General features: G+C 45.5%; 1 protein-coding gene across 3 annotated transcripts in view; it reads left to right on the forward strand.

Annotated features, from left to right (window-relative positions):
• The first annotated feature begins 2245 nt into the window (after window positions 1–2245).
• The window catches only part of ELFN2 (extracellular leucine rich repeat and fibronectin type III domain containing 2), a 141316-nt gene continuing 119154 nt past the window's right edge, over window positions 2246–24407 (forward strand). The window contains exons 1-2 of one of the 3 annotated variants that reach the window (XM_081928226.1): window positions 2246–2452; window positions 2787–2886. The gene's annotated coding sequence lies outside the window, so the exon portion shown is untranslated. Of the gene's footprint in view, window positions 2453–2786; window positions 2887–2976; window positions 3046–24407 lie in introns of those variants that run through there. The other 2 variants (XM_081928225.1, XM_081928227.1) reach the window with 2 other exon arrangements.

The following is a 24407-nucleotide window of genomic DNA, read 5'->3' on the forward strand; positions in this document are numbered from 1 at the left end:
GAAAAAAATAGGTATTATGGAAAGAGACTCACTCTAGCAAGGTCACAAAACAAATAGTAAACTAAACAAACAAAATAGGCTCTACAAAGTAAGGAATAATTCATGTTGCTTCTCTGGACTTCTGGAAAACAACTCCGACCATGATTAGAATGAATGTGTGATTCTGACAGGGCTGTTTTGAAAGCAATCTTCACCCCTCTCATATCTGCTATAGTGGCTGTGCCGGACAGGCCTCATAACAACAGATGGAGCAAGAACTTTCAAGCCAGGGCTGACTTTCCAGCAGCCCAATCAGTCATGTGGTTTTTCTGCTTAGAGACACATGCCATACCTCCTTGCCATACCTATACTTTTGGATTAGGATTGGCTGAGTGGTGCAGAGAGCTGATTGGCCAGAGAACGGGAGACAGACAGAAATGTCTCTGTAAATTCAAGGAAGTATAAAACGTGTGTGGGACAGGAAAGAATGTGTGGCTCTGAGATTTTGAAGAGGAGGTTTTTTTAAAAATAAACAAAGACAATGTTTGCTAATTTCAGTTGAAAGGTTGTTCCCCAGTAGACCAGCCTCCGCTGTTTCTGAGTGTGCAAAAGAACGGGTACCAGTGGCCTGCCTACTTATGTCTAGGATGCTTCCTAGTCAGCAGCAGGGGTAGAAAGGGATATGGGATATGGGACTCTGGCTGCCACTGGGTGTGAGAGGGATGCTAACAGTGGGCTCCTAGCTGCTGCATATGCATATGAAATATATTCCCCAGCCCCTGTTGCTTATGTGTTTAAAATGTAGGTGGTTTAGGCAGGCTTCTGCTGGTGGTAGATTTCTGTGATACTCAAAGACTAGCTCCCCCTGCTCACCAAAATGCTTTTGTCTATTTGCATGCGAGAGGGGCTTTCAAGGAGCTGCTGTGTGCCTCTATGTGTACAGGCAAGGTATGGCTCCTCTTGCGTGTGTGAGGGATGAGGGTGCAGGTGTTTGCCAGCAGCTGTTTCATGCACATAGGAAAGATGGGGAAGTAACTGCTTTCTGTGTGTGGGTGAGGATGGTACCCACCCAGCATCTGGGGTGAAGGATGCTGAACAGATGTTTCATGCCTGCAGAAGCAGGGAGGCAGCTATGGGTCGTTTTCCAGCTGCTGTTGCAGCTCGGCCCTCCGATTCACCATTTTTTGGTCACACTCAGCTGTTGCATTTGTGCAGGAGAAAGACAGCTGTTGCTACTGCTGCTGCTACTGCGTGTGTGTAGGTGGCCGTGTCACGTGTTTGCACAGGAGGGATGGGGGTAGTTTTCCAGCTGCCGCCAGAACAGCTGGGAAACCACCACATCTTTCCCGCACACCCTTCGCCCTCTTTCCCCAGCTGTTCTTTAATGGGTGGGAAGAAGGTACCTGCCCAGCAACTGTTACCTTCGCATATGCGAGGAGCGTGCGCATAGCAGAGAGCTTTTCCAGCAGCTGCGGTTTGCATGCCTGTGCTAGACTTGGAATCCGAACCCTAGAATTGTAGGCTTGAAAGGGTCCCAAGGGTCATCTAGTCCAACCCCCTGCAATGCTGGAATCCTTTGCCCAAGGTGGGGCTTGAACCTGTGCACGGAGCCCTGGATCTTCCAGGAGGCCTGCCACTCGGCGCGGGTGCTTCCCGGCCACAGCGACCAGCTGTTGCGCTTGCATCCCGGAAGGCTGTTCCCAACAGCTGTTGCTGGCGGGGTGGGGTCAGCCCATCAGATGTGTCCATGTGAACGGAGGGGGGGGGCTTGTCTGACCCTCCAGCACATGGATGGGGTGGGGGCAGAGACTGCGCGCTGCCCGGGGCCCACCTGCCACAACTGGAGAGAGCGGAGGGTTGGTGGTGGAGGGGAAGCTCCGGGGGGGGGGGGAGCACCAGCTTCTCGCCGGACTCTGTTCCGGCTCCGAAGCCCCCTTGGCCAGAAAAAAAAGGAAACAGAAAAGACAACGGCCGAGGCTGGGGCCGGAATTAATCCCTTGGCGTTGCAATCCTCTGGCCTGCCCTTTCCTCCTCCTTAGTGATGCGGCTGCGGTAGCGACGGCCGCGAAGCCCGGCAGCCTCCGCCTGGCTCTGCCTTGCCCGGCTGCGCTCCGCTCCCGGTTCCCGGCGTCTCTTGGTGGTGTGGGTTTTGGCGAGGAGAGGGTGGTCGGAGCCGGGAACTGCTTCCGAGGAGGGGCGTGCGGGCCAGGCACGCGCCCTCCCTCTCCCCCCCTCTCTCACACACGCACGCACCCCGCGCGCGCGCACATACACACACACACAGCCAGAGCACCCCTCTCCCTCCTTCTCTCTTTCTCTTTCTCGTTCAGTTCCAGCCCTCCCATCAGCAATCGCTGGGAATTTGAATGAAGAGTGGTCCTCAGCTGCCTGCTCCTCCTCCTCCTCCTCCTGCTCGATCTCTCGTTGGGATGCAAACCCTGAACTTGGAGCAGCATCGCTTGCAAAGGAGCAGGTATGTGCGTTTTGGGGGCCACCCCTCTCCAAGCGGCAGCCACAATGATGCGGGGTGTGCGCGGTCTCCATTCTAGCTGGCTGCTTTTGTGTTGCATTTTAATAAAGCATTCCCCCCCCCCCAAGCTAGCTCCCCTTTCCCTGCCTTCTCTCCATCCTTTAGGGCTTAAACTGGAGAAGGGAAATGAGGTGCGTGTGTAGGAGTGTGGATGGGGTGGGGGGGTGGGGGACTACAGGTGAAGGAAGATCAGGGGTTGGGAGAAAAAATACCGATGTGAATGATGAATTTGCCTTGGATGTTTCTCTCCCCCCCCCCCCCGCCTCCATTTCCCCAGCTTCCAGTTCTGAATAGATCTTAAGCCTGCTGAGTGCAGCTGTGCTTGGCTGGATATCTTATTCCGGCCCCTGCAAGAGCATTAGCAGCAGGAGGGAGGGGTAGGTTTCAATTTTTTCATTTGCAACCATGGTGGTGGCGGCGGCATCGGCCAGGCGGAGGCAACAGGAGGAGAATCCCATCCCTGCATCCTTCTCCCTCGCTTCTCTGTCATCATAGTAAACTTTTGGCAGGGGCTCTTTGCAGAGACTGGCAGGGAGGTGCGTGGGTTTTGAGTTTTGGGGGATGTAGGTGGAAGCGAGTCTGCTCCTGGTTGTGGGAAAAGGGCTGGTGGATTGGCTTGGCTGGGTGCAGAAGAACCTCTCCCCCTCCTCCTTTCTCTGTGCTTGTGTGCCTTGCATCGAAGAGATTAGGGCTGATGCATCTGTGTAGGCTGAATAAGATTTGTCCATTTGCACAGGAGGAGAACCTTTGTGTGGGCATTGCACGCATGTTCAACTTGCGAGTGGGCTGTCCGTGCATGTGTGCTGTTTGTGTGTCTTCTCTTTCCGTTCGGTGGAAACAGGTGGCTCTGTGGATTTCATACTGAAGCAGCATCCTGCTTGGGGGCATGGGAACCCCGAAAAGAACTAGATCAGGAGAAGCAGGTGGACAGTTGAATCACACCCTCACCCTGGGGTGTACAGAGCAAAGCTTACTGCTGCTAGTTAGTAAGACAGAGGCTTAGTCTTCGAACCAGAGAGCAGCGTAAATCAAAAAGACAGCAGCCGCCGATATGCTCACGACCTGCTGTGTGTACACTTCTGTGTGCCCATGCCCATGCATGCTTTCATACATGTATGTGAAAGTGCTGATTTTGGCATATATGCAGGGCAGATGGATGCATGTCAAATATTCCGGTAGTTAAGGAATGGTGCCTACTACGTATGTAGATTTGCACAGGTGTATGTTAAAGGGAATCCTTTAACAGAGTCACATTCGTAGGCTCCTATATGAAGAATGAGAATGCAGTTCTTCCACCCAATAGATTTTTTAATTAGGCAGGTAGGATTTGATCAGAGCCAGATATGGTAGTGCATGCTATGATTTTTGTGTGTGAAGGCATGTATATCTGTTTATAACTGTGCAGGGCTGAGAAGCCGTTGCTCCAGATATGGTAAGCCCCAACTGCAATGGGTTACGTTAGCCAAACACTTTGATATGCACCAGAAGACAAAAGGAGTGGATGGGAGTTGGGATGCCCTGTTTGCCCGAGCATTATGCTCCCACCGCGGCACCGTATTCCAGCACTCGTACTGTCGAGGTCTCCAATGAACGGCCCCTCCTGGTGAGTCCAGGAAAAGTGCAGCTCAACAGCACAGCTAGCATTTTCAAGCAAAGCTTCATTTGCATGGAACATACATTATTTAAATGGAGCCCCCCCATCTCTCTATGCTTCCCACTAGCAGTTCATATAGCAGGAAGGCCAGGTGATGAAGCTGCAGGAGATAGAGGTTGCGATGGAGATACAATAGGAACTGAGACAAGGAAGAAAGAGCAGGCTGCAGCGATCCCCATTGTCTTGGCTTGCTTAAGAGCAGCAGCATCAGAAACATGGGAAATCTCATAGGACTGAAAGTCAAAGGAAGGGGTCCAATAACAGTGTCCTGTTGATGTATAGGTGTTTTTTTTTTGGGTGGGGGAAACATAGTAAGCCATATACTGTGTCCATCTAGCTCAGTCTTGTCTACATTGACTAGCAGTGGCTAGCCACAATTTCATGCACAAATCCTTCTTAGCGGTACTTGGAAATACTGGGGGTTGGACCTCAGACCTTCTGCATGCAAAGGAGATGCTCTACCACTGAGAGATAGTCCTTCTTCCAGAACTCTGTCTTCTGCTGTTTTACTTGAAGCTAAATAACATGAGCTTGTTAACAAAGAAATCGGTGGATCCAATTAAGGACAACATAGTTTTGTGCCATAAAAATATGATTGGCTTTCTAAACAGAACGTCTGAAACTGGGTAAACATTGGCATGCAAATGTTGATGATCCCAGACAAATATTTCCCCCCCAAAGTCAAAACATTTTGGGATTTGCGGGTGAATGTTGACTGTCGCCTGGATATGAATGCCAGCAACCACTTGTGTCTGTCTGACAAGTAGTGTAAATACATACATTTATTTTGAGGAATTCACAAAGTTAATGTGGGATTGTCAGCATACACATGTGAATGCTAATATTCACCAACATTTGAACATTCATTAAAACAACTTTTCAATTGATAGCTGTGCTACATTCATCACAATTCCAAACATGTTTCTTTGGAAGTAAGTCACCCTTCAGGATTTGCTTTCACATAAGATTGCAGCCTGAGTGAAAGTAGCCTGGGAAAAAATTAATAGGTGCCTCAGAGTTGGCTGCATCAGAATGTATTTAGCAAATTTAGAGTCACTGTCTGCTGGAGCGAATGTTAGGGGTCTAGAAGATCTGGACTCAATCATCAGTTCTGCCATGGTCGTGTTGGGAAACAGAAGATATTGCCCTCTCAGCTTCTGATCCCCTACTGTAAAACGAGAGCAATAATCACCTCTTACAGTATTGATTAAAATGGAGAAGGAGTTCTTAAGATACAGGTGAATAAATAATAAAAACAGACAGAACTTGGTGGTGGCAACTGTAATAAAACCACCGAAGAGTTGCAGAGTTGCATGCTGAGACCTGTCAGAACCTTCTAGGGGCTACGCCAGGGTAGATTTACTATGGAAATTATATGCGGCTATTTCATAAGAACATAAGAACCCTGCTAGATCACAGCAAAGGCTAATCTGCCTCAGCATCTCTGTTTACAACAATGGCCAACCAGGTGCCTAGAAGAAGCCCAGACAGGATAGGTAGGCAATAGTTCTCTTTCCTACTCTCTTCTTTGGTAGTCAGAGATGTACCTAGGCTTCCTTACACCCTTGGCAAGGAGATGCATCAGTGTGGAGAGGTGCAGTTTTTGTAGCTCCTGAGCCTGCACTCTTGGTGGAAGCCAACCTGGCTGACTTCTAAGTGCACCCCTGTTGGTAGCTGGTATTCAGAGGCAGGCTACCTCTGACTCCAGAAGAAGCAGAGTCATCATCACTAGTAGCTCCACTACTCCTTTGCAAAAGAGAGCCACACTTTGGGAAAGAATTTGCTAGCTTGTGGAGAGCTTGGAAACTAAAGGCAGCAACTGTACCAGGAAAGGTGGTGCCATTTGCCCCTGGCTCAGTCCGTGGCATCTTCAGTTCTGAGAACCAGCCAGCAGGTTGTTGGGAAAGACCTCTGTCTGAGACCCTGGAACGTCACTGCCAGTCAGAGTTGCCAATACTGGCTAGATGGAGAACAGCGTGAGCTGGTGTAAGGCACCTTCCTATGTTCCAGGTCATGTTGTTGTTGTTGTTTAGTCATTTAGTCGTGTCCGACTCTTCGTGACCCCATGGACCAGAGAACGCCAGGCACCTCTGTCCTCCACTGCCTCCAGCAGTTTGGTTAAACTCATGCTGGTAACCTCGAAAACACTATCCAACCATCTCGTCCTCTGTCGTCCCCTTCTCCTTGTGCCCTCCATCTTTCCCAACATCAGGGTCTTTTCCAGGGAGTCTTCTCTTCTCATGAGGTGGCCAAAGTACTGGAGCCTCAGTCTCACGATTTGTCCTTCCAGTGAGCACTCAGGGCTGATTTCCTTCAGAATGGAGAGGTTTGATCTTCTTGCAGTCCATGGGACTCTCAAGAGTCTCCTCCAGCACCATAATTCATGTTCCAGGTCATGGTAGCTGACAAATCCAGAGTTATGTGTTTCTCATTGCAATAATAGTTGCATTGCAATGGTAGAAGCATTTAGGTACCTTGGCAAGCATTTGCATGTTAACCCAAGGTAGCTTGTGTTAACATTTGAGGTTTTTGCCCTGCCTTTCTTCTGGGGACCACAGCCAGCCTTTGAGTGTCTCACTCATGGCTATCCAGCAAGCTTCACAGCAGAGCAAGGATTTGTAGTTGGGTTCTTCACTTCACTTTAGCTCTTGTTTGCCATTCATACTTGAAAGCCCCATGGAATTGATGGCGGTTTTCAGACTTTTGCCTTCAAGGAACCTCTTCCCCCCTCATCACATCAGCTTGCCTGCTGTAGAACTCCTGCATGTTGCAGAGGACTTTGGATCTTCTTCTAGAGGAAATCATCTTCTTGCATTCATATGGGGGCAGGCCTGGTGTCAGCAAACAGCACCCCTGAGCAGCTCTCAGCATGTAACAGCAGCCCAGGGCATTGTGGGAAATTAAAATGGCTGCTCCCTCTGGGGTTCTGGGAACTACCATTTTAATTTCACACAATCCTCAGAGTGGTGCTTAGTATTTTGGGGGTGTTGTGGGATATATAGAGTGGTTCCTCTGTCAGAACACTGTTGCTGCACCAGAGGACACTTTGCTGATGGTACCTCAAACCTGATGTGGTCCGGCTATTTGGGGGCCTAATTGTTGCCCCATGTTACCTGGGGCAGTTTGACCTAGTATGCTTCTGAATAGTAGTTGTTGGGAACCACAGGAGCTGAGAGGGTTGTGTTCAGGTTGTGCTTGTGGGCTTCCCATAGGCATCTAGTTGGCCACTGTGAGAATAGGATGCTAGACTAGATGGACCACTGGCTTGATTCAGCAAGGCTCTTCTTATCTCCTTACGTTAATGCCCTGGAAGGAAGACCTAGAATGTCTTTCAGGGATGCTCACCTGCCATAATGGATCTCTTTGTTGCAGAACCCCTGATAACCATCTGAAGGACAGTTTAACTGAAAATCCCTGTGCATTTGGGGAAAAGAAACCCATTGAGTCTTGTGGTGCATAAATGTGAACGTTGCCAGAGGATGGATAGAAATCATGTGCTACATATCAGCAGGTGTTATTTGAATACAAATGGAAGTGGAATAGATAAAACGTACATTCTTCTTGAGTAAGGTGTTTCTCAGCCAGAAAGGTCACATCACCAGAAAGTCTTGGCTTTCTTGGAGTTCGCGTTTGTCAGTGAAACCTTAGCACTAAGTAGGATACTAATGCAATGATGCATAATATGTTGGAGGAGTTAGTGGTGATTCTTCTGTTGGATAAATGATATTTTTTGCTCATATGGATGAACTGTGAGTTGCTATTTATTGCTGCTGTTATAGCATTGTTGGTTGCTCTAGTATTTATTATTAAGGAATGCTTGAGAAACATGTACAGTTCTCCAAGCACTACCATATATCAAAATATAAGGCAGCCCTTGTCTGCACACATGCAATCGAATAAGCATAGTGCAAAAGGAAAAAGGGATGAGGAGGGATGAGGAAGGCAAGGATTGGGGCAGCTGCTTCTTCAATGGCTGATGGAAGCGACCAGATTAGTACCCCCCTTGCCACGATGAGCTTCCGGAAAGACAGCTTTCTACTGGCCCTGAATTTTGGGGCTGTTGGCAGACTCCGGGGTGTTCTCCCTTCAACACAGTTGTTTGCCCTGAGGTATGAACAGAGACTGGGGAGTTAGAAGGTTGCCAGGGTAACTGGGTGTGAGGCGACAGGAAAATAGAGTTTTAAGCAGTGTGTTCTGGGAAGAAGAAAGACTGGGATCCATCTTGGGCAGGCTGGCTGCACTACTGTGGGAGACATGCCCCTCTTGAAATGACCATGCTGTAAGATCTGTACTCCCTCCATGCAGACTGAAGGTGTAAATACAGTGGGTGAATAAACCATATTTCTTAAATCTAAAACACACACACACAAAAAAACCCCAACCCCACCACAGTTGTTCTTGAGCAGCAATAATTCATTGTGCGGGATGGAGTATTGATTTATTTAAAACAATATCCCATTGCCCCTCATCCTTCTGCATTTCAGGGTGGTGTATGTTCAGTAATCATAACAAAGATACAATAATAATGTAATTGAAGTGAGTGGTTCTGTGGTTTTATTTTGATTATTATTATGAATATTGTTGTATATATCTGTTGTGAACACATCTTCTTTCCCTAGTTATGGAAAAGACGGCTATGTGAACAAACCTGTCTTTTGTGGGAAGAATTAATCTCCTTCCCCTAGATTTGGGAAACCAGCATTCAAAACCCTTCCCTCTATCTATACTATGTCTCTGGACAATTCACTAACTTTCAGCCATGAGTTCCATCTGTCATTAAGACAAGCATAATCTCTCCTCCTTGGTTAGTGTGCAGACAGACAAGGCAAAGCTTGGAGCAGTTTGCACATTAAAAATCCTCCACAAATAAATGAGAATCTAAATAGGTAGGTGGTTAAGCTTCAGGGAACAACTTTGTCCTTTGTTTCTTTCAGTGGAGGAACTAAGCTGGTGATAGAGTTTTCTCTGGATTGTTTGTTCCTGTTTCTAAAAGAAAAAGTGTTGAAGCATTGACATGGACGGTGATGGCTGATGATTTTTGGAGGCCTTGTTCTTATGGCTGTCTCATAATAATAATAATAATAATAATAATAATAATAAATATATTTATACCCCAACCATCTGGCTGGGTTTCCCCAGCCACTCTGGGCAGCTCCCAACAAAATATTAAAAATAGAATCAAACATTAAAAACTTCCCTAAACAGGGATGCCTTCAGATGTTTTCTAAAAGTCAGGCAGTTGTTAATTTCCATGACGTCTGATGGGAGGACATTCCACAGGGTGGGCGCCACTACTGAGAAGACCCTCTGCCTGGTTCCCTATAACTTGGCTTCTCGCAGCTAGGGAACCACCAGAAGGCCCTCAGCGCTGGACCTCAGTGTCCGGGCAGAATGATGGGGGTGGAGACACTCCTTCAGGTATAATGGGCCGAGAACGTTTAGGGCTTTAAAGCTCAGCACTAACCCTTTGAATTGTGCTTGGAAACATACTAGGAGCCAATGAAGATCTTTCAGGACTGTTGTTATATGGTCTTGGCAGCTGTTCCCAGTCACCAGTCTAGCTGCCGCATTCTGTATTAGTTGTAGTTTCTGGGTTACCTTCAAAGGTAGCCCCATGTAGAGTGCATTGCAGTACTCCAAGCAGGAGATAACTAGAGCATGCACCACTCTGGCGAGACAGTCTGTGGGCAGGTAGGGTCTCAGCCTGCTTCTCAACCTGTAGCTGCTGCAGTCAAAGTCTGTACAGCCTCCCAATTGCATTTTCCTGTGCTTAGGTCATCGTGAGGATCTACCAGTATGCACAGAATTGGTCCATCATTGGAAATGCCACCAAAGAGACATTTGCCACGGTGTGCTATATCCCAGTTGAATGTAGGTGCCTTTATGGTTAATATAAACTTTCTTCTTTCTTGCAGAATTTGGAATGCAAAAGATTTCATAAAAGCAGTTGCCAGATCACTGATTGGACCAGGATTTTAATTTTGGCTAGTAGGGAACACTTTCAGTATTCTTTGTTGCAGGACTAACTAATCCTACCAGTTATGCAGAGAGACAGTGAGTGTCTTTTCAAAATGGTGCCTTGTGTTGGGAGGGAAGCAACATCACTGGTCAAGGTTGGAAAGGAGCCCTCCTTGAATTAGGGGAGAAGGTTGGCAGAATCATCATGGAATCTTCTTGCCCCACCTTATGACTTCTACCAATTTTAACACAAATGTGCCTCTGGCAGCATTCTAAAAATAGGAGCTAACATAAAATATCAGAGTATTTCATGAATCGGGTGTGGGAAGAAATACAAATCTTTCTTTTTTCTCTCTTTTGCTTTTTTTAAAAATACTTTTTTCTATTTAGTAAACACAATGAGATTTGTACATTCATAGTAGATGTACGTTCTGTATATTTAGAGTAAAATGTCTGCTTATAGCAATATATATTAGCAGTAGCTAGTAAGAAGGCTTTCAGGAAATGCCCGGAGGCCAAGATCACTCTGTAGCCTTTACATTTGGAGCACTAGAAGGAAGGCAACGCCCGCTTGCAACTTCTTGTAAACCTCTCCCCTTCACCAGGCAGTTCAATAGGTTGCCCTTACTTTGCCACTGTGAAGAAAGAAGCCTGAAAGCCTAGCCCTTGTGGCTTTTAGAAGCAATGATCGGCTATCAAGCCCAGCCAAATTTTGGTGGACCCCAAGGAATCTGCTTTCCAGTGAAGTATTTGCATGCGGACTCTTTGTGGAGCCTCAGGGTCATAATAGTGCACTTCTGTCTGGACCCCTGAAAAACTTCCCAGGGAATTTGGAGGCCAAAGCACTAATTTATTGTTGCTGTGCTGTGTTGCTACAGGGAACTGTATATGCTTTGATTTCATGGTGGTTTTATTTGTTTTGTTATGAAAACTGTTACAGATTTAAATTTTTTTTTAAACCCACAACGTTTTCAATGAAGACTTTGGAGTCAGGTGCTCAGGAGACCTGTTACGAATTCCTGTTTCTGCTTCCTGCGCTCTTTGTGTGGCCGGAGTACAAGCTGTTTCTCTGCCAGGTTGCCATGTCTCCATTTCTGCCTGTAAAAATGGGAATAATAATTTGGCTCCTTCACAGGGATCTTCCCTAAGCAAAGAGGCCTTAATGTTTTTGCTGTGCAGAATGCATTATACAAATGAGGGCCACTTGAGTATCTAGGGAGAGAATATCGAGAAGCGAATTTTCTGATGGTGATGTCAGGACACTGTAAAATTTGCATGTTGACAAAATTCCATGATTCACAGAAGGCTGCTGCTCAGGAGAGGGAACTGTTGAGCTTATAAGGGTTCTATCAAACCATGTTTGACATGGAAATGAATGAACTCAAATTAATTTCAGTGGGCATGCTCTGAGTATGGCTAGAATTGGGTACAACCCATACTCATGGATTAGAGAGTAGGTCTATCTAGCCTTCCTGATTGGTAGAGGCTCTCCAAGCCTATGATCTCAAGAAGAGGTACTTTTTTAAAGATTCCATGTTCTTATAACTGTGGAACAAGTATTATGTGGCACATGTAACAGTACCAGTTCTGCGGATTGAAGCAGTTGAATGGACACATACGGAGTAAGGCAAACCCACAAGGAAACTGCTCCCAGCAACGTGTTCCTGTTAGCAGTCATGCTCCCAGTTTGCATTGGCTGCCTGTTCTTTTCCAGGTACATATTGAGAAATGCACTGACTTTAACCCATCATTTGCTAAGCATCTTGGGTCCTGTTGGCATGTAATTTGGATGCCATCGTTCTTGCCACCTCTATTTCAGTGGCTGCTTCCATTGGGCAATGACAGGACACCAAATAGCCACATTAGACCATGTGGGTGGATGACATAGAGATCACCTGGAATGGCATGGAAACATTATTCTTGCTTTTCCATGTAATATAGAAATGTAGTCTTATACCCAGCATATGTTTTAGAGATCACCTTCTGCTTTGTGCTCTATTAAGATCCATCACCTTGTTAATCTGGTTGGCCACTGTGAGAGCAAGATGGGCTTCTGGTCTGATTCAGCAGGGTGCATCTTAAGTTCTTATCTTAAAACCGTCTATGCATCTGATTTAGATAAGGGCACAAAGAGAGGCTTCTCAGACAGTCGATGTCCCATTATGACACCGGGTCCCACAGCAGAGTCACCAAAGCCTGAGCATCTTTTGAAAGCACTGTAAGACAGACTGTTTTGGGTTGGTTTATGGGGTTCATGGCTAGGTCAGCACAGGATGAACCTGAAGATTTAAATTATAAGTTAATTATGATATTGTTCTGTTTTGTCATGTCTGTTGGGTTGCATTTCTTTCATTCCCTATTTCAAGGTTCATCTTGAACATTTACTTTTCCAAATAAAAAGTTATGGAGACTTGTAAGGTAATTTGTAGACATGTTTCTGCAGGCCACAGGTGACTAGGCAGGCTGTCCATAGCATCTCAGCAGTAGACACCAGATCTCTGAAATCAGATGCTAACTCCAGTTTGATATTGCACTGTGGGTGCTAGGCCTGCTCTGTCGATAGGCAGAGTGAAGCAGCCACTGCAGGCAGCAGATGTTGGGGCACAGTGGCAGCAGCTATTCCTTCTGAACCCCATCTCAGTTGTTCCCCTTTGTTGGAGGAGACAGCTGTGTATGCCACATGGCTTGCCCTGGGCCTCCTAGCTAGCTCAGGTGCAGTTGGTTGAAGTAAGATTCAGTTCCCACAGTCCAGTTGTCTCCTGTATGTGGAATGTGGGCCGGCACCATCTTGTCCTTCTCCTCAGGCAACAAAATGTCTTGGGGTGGCCCTGTGTGTGCATTTTAAATTGTGATGTTTCATATAGGAAAATATGACTGAAGAACGTATTGAAAACCTGAACTCATTATTGATCTGATTGTGCCTGTGTTGGTGGCAGCTTGTGTGGAGGACGAGTCATGGCCTTTCTTACCATGGCTATAATAAGGGGCCCTTTCATAGTTCCTTATGTGCGCAGACATAACAAAGCAGATATTTCCACGGACCCAGGAATCTGTACATGTCGTTTCTACCTCCTTAGACAAATTGCCTAATGCCTTTGGTGTTTCACTGAGGCAAATCCACCCACTAGCCTCATTAATTATGGCTGCAATTAATGAAACTGTGCTTTTTTGTTGTCGTGCAGCACCATCACACTGTACATGCTGAGTTTCAGAAGGCTGGGGCATCTCACATGGAGGGGGCAACACAACTCCAAAGTATTCCTCCTCCCCACATGTGGTGTTTGAATGCCTGAATAATGCTAAGTAATTCTTAATTCTGTTTTAGACAGTGTATTTTTGTCTTTGCATGTTGCACACCTGGATTATGTAGCCCATTATTGGTCTAGGTTAGCCTTGTCTCTGTCTGACACCTGCCTTTCCTGTCAGAGACAGCAGGAGAGATACTGTCGCTCCTAGGATAAGGGCCTCTGCTTGAAGACGAGGGGAGGGGAAGCACTCTTCAGTTCTATTCCCCAGTGTCAAATGTATGTAATGAGGTGTCTCTGTATGACAATATCCAGAGACATTCTGTCTGGTGCCTGGAGGTAATAGTTCCTCTGTATACTGTTCTGGTGAGACTAGGCTCAGAAAATTGTATTCGACTCTGGGCGCCCTGCAAGCGCAGAGATGTTGACAAATTGGAAGGAATTCAGAGAAGAGCAACAGGAATGATTAAGGGGCTGCAGAGATTGATTTATGAGGGAAGATTAAAAGAGCTAAATATGTATAGCTTGGCTAAACGATGACATGATAACGGCCTACTAGTATTTGAAAGGTGTAAAACACTAAGGAGGGAGAATTATTTCAGGTGGTGCTCAGTGGTATATATATATATATAACTCAGAAGAACAGGATGTAACAAAAGAGCCAGGGAGGAATTTTGACTGTGGCTCACGGGAAAGCAGTTCTCTATAGCTCGGCACCCTGGGGGTGTGAGATGGTGAAGTCAAGGGTAGTCTAGCGTGGAAGGAGAATCAAACAGGCTTTTGGCTAAGGATTGGCAATGTGTGACCTGGGATTTTTTCATTTTATTTTCACAATGGTAGAAATTCTCTAGGGCTGTACCTGCACAGCAGATTCTCCTGCCCTTGGGGCCACACCTCCAGCCCTTTCAGTTTAGCATTCTCAGTGGGAGAGGACCGGGAGAGCAGGAGAATATTTGAAGTGGTGCAACTCTCTTTAAGGTTATAAGGTGATGGCTTTCCTACTTGCAGACAGTTTAGCACTGGGTGTTAAGATGAACAATGAACTCCTTAGAAGTGCTAGGCATCCCATGCACCCATGAAATGGAACCTGGCACCTGGTAAGAATTTGACAGTCTGGAAATTTTGCTTTGCACCTTCCCTCCCGAAACACAAAAGCAAAGCCTTTAGCCCTCAGAGAAATAAACAATGCTAGCATTAAAATGTGGAGGGCTGAGGAGATAATGTTAGAAACTGCTGCCATAGAACTTGGAACTGCAAGAGCTGGAGGCCTGGCCCCCCTCAGGTACAGATGGCTCATGGGCTTTGATAATAACAGGAGATTAGCTCAGAAATGCTAATAGTCTGACAATGGGATTGTAAAGTCAAGGAGGCAGAGGAGGTTAGAGAAGGATTTGTCCTGCCGGAGAAAATTTAGTGCTGGGACAGCGGGTTCAGTGGGTAGGGATGAGGATTTCACAGGGATTAGCTCAGGCATAGGCCAACTCGGCCCTCCAGATGTTTTGGGACTACAACTCCCACCATCCCTAGCTAACAGGGCCAGTGGTCAGGGATGAGGGGAGTTGTAGTCCCAAAACATCTGGAGGGCCAAGTTTGCCTATGCCTGGATCAGCTCCTGCACACTGGAACAGGGCTGAAGTATATTAGGAGAGCTGAAAGGTTTTGGGGGTGACAGATACTTTTGGAAAGAAGTGGGGACTGGGAATGGTCTGTTGGACTGGTTGTTGGTGGCTGCTCCTCTTGATGATTCCACTCTTCAGAGTTGCAGTGCAGGTTGACTGTCACCAAAGTGCCAGAGGAACTGTTCTTACTTTATTGTATCTTCTTGGTCTTCGTTTTCACCAGAAGGCACTCAAAGCAATGTACAGTACATCAGTCCCAGGCATCCATGTTGTGGTCCTCCAGGTTTGTCCAAATAGTCCTGGACACGGTCTAAAAAACCCTTCCTGTTGCACATTGCAGTTTGGGGAACAGCTAAATAGCTCTCCTGTTTTGTTTAACATTCTGCCTGACATGTCACTGATTTCTGACACTTTAGATGGTCCTAAAACGTATTGCCCTACTGTTGATTTTGATCTTCCCCCGTGGCCCAATATGCTCTTTTGCTTTTTATTTTAAACACACAATATTGGGCTTTGACAAGAAGGCGTCCTATTTATATAGCTCTGCTTACTACTTATTCTTGCATGGATCACACAACCGCTTGACCTTTTGGGGTTTATACAAATGTCAAGTGCAATGGAGTTCCAATATTTTATCTGAGACACTGCCATAACTGTTACATAACATATCTGCTAGGATATACTTGGATAAATTCATGCCCAAATTGCAAATTGGAGAGAGCTCTCACAACCAGTTAAGGGGTGGGTCAAACATTTAAGAAGCAAGGGAAACAGATCAGGCAAGGGCCAATTGCTGAATATAAATTCACTAGCAATTTATAACTGGAGTTCTCCAGAGCCGGCAGCCACACTCCTTTGGCAAGCGTTCTGCAAGTCAAACCGAAAGGCCATCGGAGAGGCAGGCTTAAGCATTGGCCTGATTCTGTGCCATAGCCAGGACACACTCAAACTTCATGACCTCCTGGGCACAACAGCCACATACCCTTCCCCTGCCACAGGTTGGTCACCCCCAGTCTGTAGCCTCTCTGTCATGGAGTTCACTCGGGTTGAAATTTGAGTCTACAGTGGATTATTGCTGCTTGCTGAAGTGACTAGTATACAGTGTATGTTGTTGACAGCTCTCATTGTGCTTTTAGTGGCATCTTCCTGCCTGGTTCAGTTGACTTGAGGCTGGACCAGTAGTTTGGTGTGTGAAAGCAAGTGAGCAGGCAAAACAATTCTGCACCAAAGTGGTTATGGATGTGAGGTCACTTTAGCCATCCCTACAGTCTGTGGGACGTGGGTGGTGCTGTGGGTTAAACCACAGAGCCTAGGACTTGCCGACCAGAAGGTCGGCAGTTCGAATCCTCGTGACGGGGTGAGCTCCCGTTGCTCAGTCCCTGCTCCTGCCAACCTAGCAGTTCGAAAGCACATCAAAGTGCAAGTAGATAAATAGGTACTGCTCCGGTGGGAAGGTAAACAGCGTTTCCGTGCACTGCTCTGGTTTGCCAGAAGCGGCTTAGTCATGCTGGCCACATGACCCAGAAGCTGTATGCCGGCTCCCTGGCCAATAAAGTGAGATGAGCGCCACAACCCCAGAGTCGGTCACGACTGGACCTAATGGTCAGGGGTCCCTTTACCTTTACCTTTACACAGTTACAAAGGCATGCAGAGACAGGCCCTTGAGTAAGCAGATTGAGATCATTGCCAGCTCTTGCAGGTCAAGCTGAGCTTTTGTCTCTCTCTGGCATTTCCCCAGCAGGTGCAAAGTTCTAACTTTGATCGGCTTTCCCCAGTGCCCTGCTTTTTCTGTGACACAATTCTAGTTTTATGTCAATATGGCCCTGGAAAACCAATATGTTCCTGCCCTTTCAACTTAGCTTTCCTCCGTGGCCTTTTTGTTAAGTTTTACTCCGTAAGTTGGGAAGCCCTGAACATGAGACTGAACCTGTCTAAATCCTGTGGGGGGGGGGAGGCAAAGCTCAGGTGGGGCGTAAGAAAAGGTAAGGCAGGTTTAAGACTGGATGCAAGGCACGGGGAGTGCTCTGGGGGACAGAGGGCTCTGAGGTTGCTCCAGCAAGGAGCAAGCTGAAACTGAGCCCTTAGATAGGACTAGGATTAGGAGCAGGTGCAGCTCACCCTCTGTGCCTTCCCCTTCAGGTTCACAGTCCTCATCTCCATCACCTGATGAACAGAGGACTCCTGGTCCTCTGACACCCTGTTGTTTAGTCGTTTAGTCATGTCCAACTCTTCGTGACCCCATGGACCAGAGCACGCCAGGCACTTCTGTCTTCCACTGTCTCCTGCAGTTTGATCAGGCTCTGACCACCCTACTCAGCAACAAAAAAAGAGAAGAAAAAAAAGAGAAGATGATGGAATTTCACCTAAATCAGTGTTTCCCAAACTTGGCTCCCAACCTGTTTTTGGTCTGCAACTCCCACCATCCCTAGCTAGCAAGACCAGTGATCAAGGATGATGGGAATTGTAGTTCAAAAACCCAAGTTTGGGAAACACTGACCTAAACACTGCCTTTCCTCAGCACAGGGCATCTAAGTTGAGGTAGACCTAAAGCTCATGTGGGATTTTTATATGGTCTGTGTAATCTTGGAATCCTACTTTTCCATTTTCTTGGAAAAAAAGTAACTTTCCAGCCCACAATTTTATGGATACATGCACTAGTCCTGTGGTGAACTTAAAAACTATTTGGCAAAACCTGGATTGGCTGTGCTTCTCAAGTAGTTTGGGATGGGTAGAAGCTTCTGGCATAAGAGTTTTCACATTTCGGGTAAATGCTTCTAGAAAACCACTTCAGGAAAAAAAGCCTTTAATAATTAACAGTTGAAAAAAGCCGCACTAGGTCCATGTAAATGGAATGTGGAATGTGCTAAATATGTATATTTCTCAAAACTCCCATGATATGCTCCCCACAAATTTGAGCCTGGTTGGCTTTTTTCCTGATTGTGATACTTGCATATACCTGGGATTGTCCTATTACTTTTAACAGAATTTGCATTATGCATTTAGCTTTGTGATGCAAGATTAATGCCCAGCATGCAGGAGGATCTCATCCTGGCAGCCGCAGAAGAGAGCAGCATTGCATAGATTTGAAGGCTACAGCACATGGGACGTTTGGGAATCAGGATCAAGGACAAAATCAATGATACAGAGAGACCAATAAAGGGAGGAGATTGTTTGGTTGAGGTGGGAAGTCTCTCTCTGGCTTGGGAGAAGCACGTTTGCCTTTGAAACTTGTGAGATGAAGTAAGTTCATACAGAATCACATGCTTATTAGATCAGTGCAGAAGATGGCGAAGAAAGGCTTGCTAGAGGTGGCTAAGGAAACATACAGCTGAACATCAATGAGTGTGAAAGCCATAGCTGTGGGCTGGGATTCTCCAGCTTGCAGAGGGTGTTAGACACGCAATTCCTATTGAAATGAATGAAGGCTGAGTGGTTAGCTAGCCTGCTTTGAAAACTGCAAGCTAGAGCTTAGAAAAGATTAGAGGACTGAGTCTGCTTGCTTGTGTCAATTGCCTGAGCACATATTTTGAGTTTTCTTCACTGGCTTCCTTTTCTGCTTTGCACTGAAGACATCCACCTCGTTCTTGCCTTCGTTGCTTTTTCTTCTTCTAGCTTTTCAGTGTTGTATTTTCTATTACCCTCTCTCCATCGTTTCATACTCCCTTAGCTTGACTATATTACCCATCCTGGGCTGGGAGATTTTCCCCAGACACTTAAATTCTTCCTCCATCTCTTTTTATTTTTAATCCAAGCATCTGTAGCAAACTTACTACTCTGGCAAAGGTTTCCCTTTAACATTAATACTCCATCAGTTATACCTAAACTAAGCCAACATAAAGGTATACACATGACACTCCCATGGGTACCAGTGACCTAGAGGAGTAGTGGGAAGAAGCAGGTCTGGATCTAATCTCTGGGTGATTAGCAGTAGATTAAGGATTTCTGGCTATCAGTTATTTAATAAAAGCAGCAAAATGCCTCTCCCTATCCTAAAATTATACTGCTAAAATGAAGAAAGCTCGGGGAAACCAGAAGCGGATATGTGTCGGAACATATGAGCTCTATACAGTTTTTGTACTCAAAAGAAATTTCTGGGATCAGAATACCGGTACTTTAATTGTAAGTGTATGACTTTTGTATCATGCTCTAGTTGATGGATTTTAGGGCTCTATTAAAAACAAAAACAAAAAAACAGTAGATCCCACAAGCCTAAAGTAAGAACGGATGAATCTGTCAATTTTGGATTTCAAAGTTTCTCATTTTTCCAGTGTTAAATTCAGTTATCCACATTTCCATAGGAATTTGCCGTTTTGTTTTGTATTTTTAAAAATAACTCCTTTTGAAAATTCACCAGCATTTTAGTGCAAATTTCTCAAAATACACACATTTTGGTATGTAGTTTTGACTAATACATACATTTTCCTTAGAATTTTTCCATAATGAAATGGTTTTTTTGGTATATGGTTTTTTACTAATATAAGCATTTTTACTGCACACTTCCACCTACCACATGCAGTTTTGTACATATAGCCTGGTTGGAGAACTGCATCTCAAAATTCAAACAAGTGCAAATTTCAAAGGACAGCCATGTTCCAGTTTGCATATTTGTTTCAAAAGTGCAAATTAGGTAGTTTGTATTAAAATGCAAACAAAGATGAGTTTCTTCTCCATCCCCTACTTAAGGTCTGTTTGCATCTCACTAGCTCCCCTGTGCCTCCAAACCAACACCTTTAAACTCCTCAAGCCCTTGGATGGCAGGATCAAGTTGTCTCAGGGCTGAAAGAAGATGTGAAGGGCACTCTCTAGGCCATCCTTGGTCCCCCCCCCCCAAACCAGTAGAGAACCTTCCTTGAGGCTGTGGGAAAAGATTTAGGATTCAGTGCTTCTGCACAGCCATTGCATCCAAAGTAAGCTTGCATTTTTAAAACTCGCATCATTTTGAGTCATATCCATGTCATCGCAGAGTTGGAAAGCTATCCATTGAGTCTCTGAATCTGTCAGGTTATCCTGAGGGAGAGAACCTGTAAATAAAGCACCCCTTCTAAATTCCTGGTTGAAATTCTCCCGAAAATGAGTTCCCCATTTCTAAAACCTCTTTTCAAAGCTTGTTCTGTAGTTCCACTGCTATTGCATTGGAAGTTTATGGAGATTTAGGACCTGGAACTTGGGTTTCTGCCAAACGTAGTAGAGGAAAGATGTTTAGCTCCCTCCCCATGGAAACACAACTGGAAACCCTAGCTGGAGGGAAAATGGGTGATGAGGGAATGGAACACAAGGGAGAAGTAGTGGGTGGGAGAAGGATTATGAAATTGTCTCCCTTCCAGATCATGCCGCCTCCACTTTTGGATGTTTTTGTGAATATCTAGGTTCCTAGACACAGATATCCTTCACGTCAAGGATAGACAGACAATAGTTATGTGTGTTTGCTTTTTAAATTGAAACTGATATGAACAGACAAGTGGTTTCCCAGACCCACACATTTCTTTAGTCATGCGTTCATTTCTGGTCAAACAAGCATTTCAGGTTTTTGAACCACATACCTTAAAACCTGTGACGATACTGGGATGAGTGGGCAGCAAGACAGCAAGCATGCCTCCATCATGGTATCTTCAGTCTGAAAAATCTACCTTCTGCCCCAGAGGCCTTTCTCTAATGCAAGCTACCTCAGGTGGGTGACATTCAAATGTTAGTGGTCTACAACTCCATGGTCTTCTCCAACCATGTTGATAGGAGTTGTAGTCCAACAGCTGCAGCAGGCCGTATTGAAGAAGGCTGCACTAATGTTTCACTTGTGTTTCCTTTAGTTAAGGTCCATTGCTTTGTGTCTTGTTTACAGTGGATTAGAGAGAAGCATTATTTGCTAAAGATATTTGAAAAAATGCCAATATAACTTGCACATGTTGTAATTTTCTTTCCTCTTGATTGAACATGTTTGGTTTTACAAGATGGTAACTTCATGTAAAACAAGCAAGAACTTTACGAAGGTAAAGACTAGGAGGAGGTGAGAATAAAAAAGGTTGCATTGAAATAAAGCAGGGGTCCTAATCAGTCCCAATCAGCCTAGCCCATAGCCAAGGATGTTGGGAATTGTAGTCCAACATCATTTGGAGAACCACAGATTCTCCAACCCCGAAATAAAGACACAAAACATACAGCACAACCCCACCAAAATGAGGCATGTGTAAATGCCTCTCATTTCATTGGAAGGGGTTAGCGCACATGCTTAATTTAATAGCTAGGACTGATTGGGCCTCAACTTTGAATGAGTTGTGACTGTAGTTCCAAGCTAAGGCTACAGCATCTTTGGTACTGCATCTTCACTAGTGCAATAGACTTCCATGCATGCCAATGATGCCATGGTACTTTCTCTTCCTCTCCTGTCCGCTCTGGCTCCTTCCACACCCTCAGGATCAGCCATGGAGGATTGGAGGACCCTGCACATTTTTGTAGGGAGGTGTAGGAGGAAGAGAGGAAATGAGTCCTGTTGCATGAGCAGAGCTCTGTATAGAACTCTGATTCTCCAGATTCCCAGTTCTGTAAAAAAATCTCTAGTGTATTGTTGTTTCTTCACTCTTCTCCAAGTCCCAACAGCAGTGCTAACTTGGTCTGGTTTGCTTTGGATGACAGATTACAGGAGACTCATGGCATTTTTAAAATATTTGATTTATTTACAAATATGCAAGCAGTGTACAAGGGTAGGCAACCAGTCTGTTTCTATCTGTCTTTTTCTTGCTTGGTGCTTCCCCCTCCCCACCCCAAAGCTTCGTTTTAAAAATCTCAGTTTATCTCTCCCCTCCCCTCAAACACAAAAACATGCAGCCCTTCACCTTAATGACAGCTGGCCTTCGCGTCTGTTTGTTTTTCCTTGATCCATATTATGGACTAATGATGGGCTCCCACTGTAATTTTTGAAATCAAAGCCTTTATCACTTGCTATCCAAGGTCAGGCAAGAACCTTAAGGCACCAGTGGCTTTTCCTTCACTTGCCTCAAAGCAAGTTAAAAATGGCTCAACAGGATTAGAGGGTGGTTGGTGGGGGGGGGGAAAGGCAGATTGGAAAAATTGATTCGTTGGGCTCTGGGAGAGCCAGACTCAGCTTGGTTGCTTTCAGTCCCTTTTTGAAGGATCTTAGCTAACTAGAAATTCTTAGTTGAACAGGCTAGAAATTAAAACAGCAGTGAATAAAAGAACCGAGGTTAAAATTGCAGGAATTTCCACATTCGGTTTGAAAATGAGAAGAGGGATGATGCAGTAAATTAATTAGGTTTGTGAGAGTAGTCCTTATTGCCTCCTAAGCAGGGGTGCAGAAGAGGCGTTGCAGGACTACAGCTCTGTCTCTGAAAACTGGTCATGCTAATTGAGGCTGATGGGAGTTGGAGTCCAACATATCTGGAGGACCACAGGTTCCCCACCCCCTCTCTGAAGGAGCTTTTGTTATTTGTTTGGTTGGCCAAAACCATCCATACACTATCAGAATATAGCGGGTGGGTGGGGCATATTGTGGCCAGATGAGCACCTTCCAGCTGCAAAACGATGATGGGCAACTTCAAGGTCGCCACTTTTTGCTCTCCTTCCTTGGGGTTCTTTTCTTTATGTTTGAACCAAGTCTAGACCAGACAAGCTCCTCAAACAGTAAAGTGCTTCCAAAAGAGAACTGTCCCCTTTAAAGTAGGTCACATGGCTACCCTACCTCTCATTCTACTGAGAGTTAGCATCATCATTAATTGTGCAAACCTAATTTTCCTGTATGTGCTTGAATCTGCCCCACAAAAGTCTGGAGGTAAACTAAGAATAGGGAAGGAAGGTTGGGATTTTGCTTGCGTGCCTACTCAGCTCTAAGACGTTTTAAAGGCCAAGCTTTTTCCTGCCTGTCCACTCTTTGCTAGTCTTGCAATATTTTAGAGGCACCAGAAGACACGGGTTATGTTTCATTACCAGTGGCCTTTGCTAACCAAAGAGGTGTTCCTGCTTCTTCTTTTTTTTAAGGTTTATTTTATTTAATTTATATGGCAATCTACTAGGGGTCTGTTTTTAAGCTTAGCAAGTTGTTTTTTATACAGTATGCTGTTTTAAACCGATAAGGCTAGTAGTATACAAATCTCCAAAAAGCAAAATAAATAAAATGAGTCAGAGTTTCCCTTTTGGATTCCATTTCCCTTCAGATTTTTTGGATAAATAAAGCAGCACATTTCTTAATCTGCAGTAATAACCTCTGGCTCAGGCCGTCCACTGCAATGTTCCTTATTCCTTCAGCATAAGGAAGCAGCATAAGGAATTGTCTTTTTATTATTATTATTATTGCCAGGAGAAATGCAGCTTGTGCTGGAAAGCAGCAAACAGCAAAGAGTCCACAGTAGTATCAGCAACTGTTCCTTTATCTTGCAGGTCAAGCATCTATGATGCTTTTTTGGGGGGGGGAGGGGGTGCAGGCTTCTCATTAGCTGTTGTAAAGCAAAACTGGTGCAGTGTGGATCTTGATCTAAGCTCTTTGAAGCAAAGTGTTTCTTTGTGCCTACATTAAAGAGCTCCAGATGAGGTTGCTGATCTTTCTGCCGCTCGCTGAACAGCCTTAGGCAGTTAGGGGTGAGGAGAAAAGGATGATCCCGGAGAAAGAATGAATGTCGCATGTAGCTGGAGTGGAGTCTGTTGGATCTGCTATTGTGCCTCGCCTGCCATAGAGGAACCAGGCTGCAGCTCCCAGAACCCATTGCTCTGGCCTGGTGCGCCTTGGCACCTTAAGCAAGCATTCTTGTGTGTTCCTGAGAGCAGCAAAGCTCTGCTGGCACATGCCGAGGTGTGAGGCGACACTCCAGAGGTGCCAGAGGCACACTTTCCTTTCCATATGCTGCACAGATATTCCATGACTTGTTGGTAGTGTCTTTTTTTTGGTTTGGTGCCTTTCCTTTTTTATTAGCTGCAAAGCTCCGATGCACACAAAAGCAAAACGCTGAGATCACTGTTCCCGAGTCAGGCACAAAATGTGCAGGTATTGCACATGACCGCGTGACTCTCTGCCAATAGAACAGAGACTTGTGGCACCTTATTATGGCGTAAGTGTTTGTGGATGATGCATCTGATGATGTGGACGGTGTGTTTTTCCACCTGCTATGTTCTGAAGCTCAACATCAAAAAAATGAAGATCATGGCCACTGGTCCCATCGCCTCCTGGCAAATAGAAGGGGAAGAAATGGAGACAATGAGAGATTTTACTTTCTTGGGCTCCATGATCACTGCAGATGGTGACAGCAGTCATGAAATTAAAAGATGCCTGCCTCTTGAGAGAAAAGCAATGACAAACCTAGACAGCATCCTAAAAAGCAGAGACATCACCTTGCCAACAAAGGTCCGTACAGTTAAAGCTATGGTTTTCCCAGTAGTGATGTATGGAAGTGAGAGCTGGACCATAAAGAAGGCTGACCGCT

The sequence above is a fragment of the Podarcis melisellensis genome (genome assembly GCF_964234715.1).
Source record: "Podarcis melisellensis genome assembly, chromosome: 10".
NCBI lineage: Eukaryota > Metazoa > Chordata > Lepidosauria > Squamata > Lacertidae > Podarcis > Podarcis melisellensis.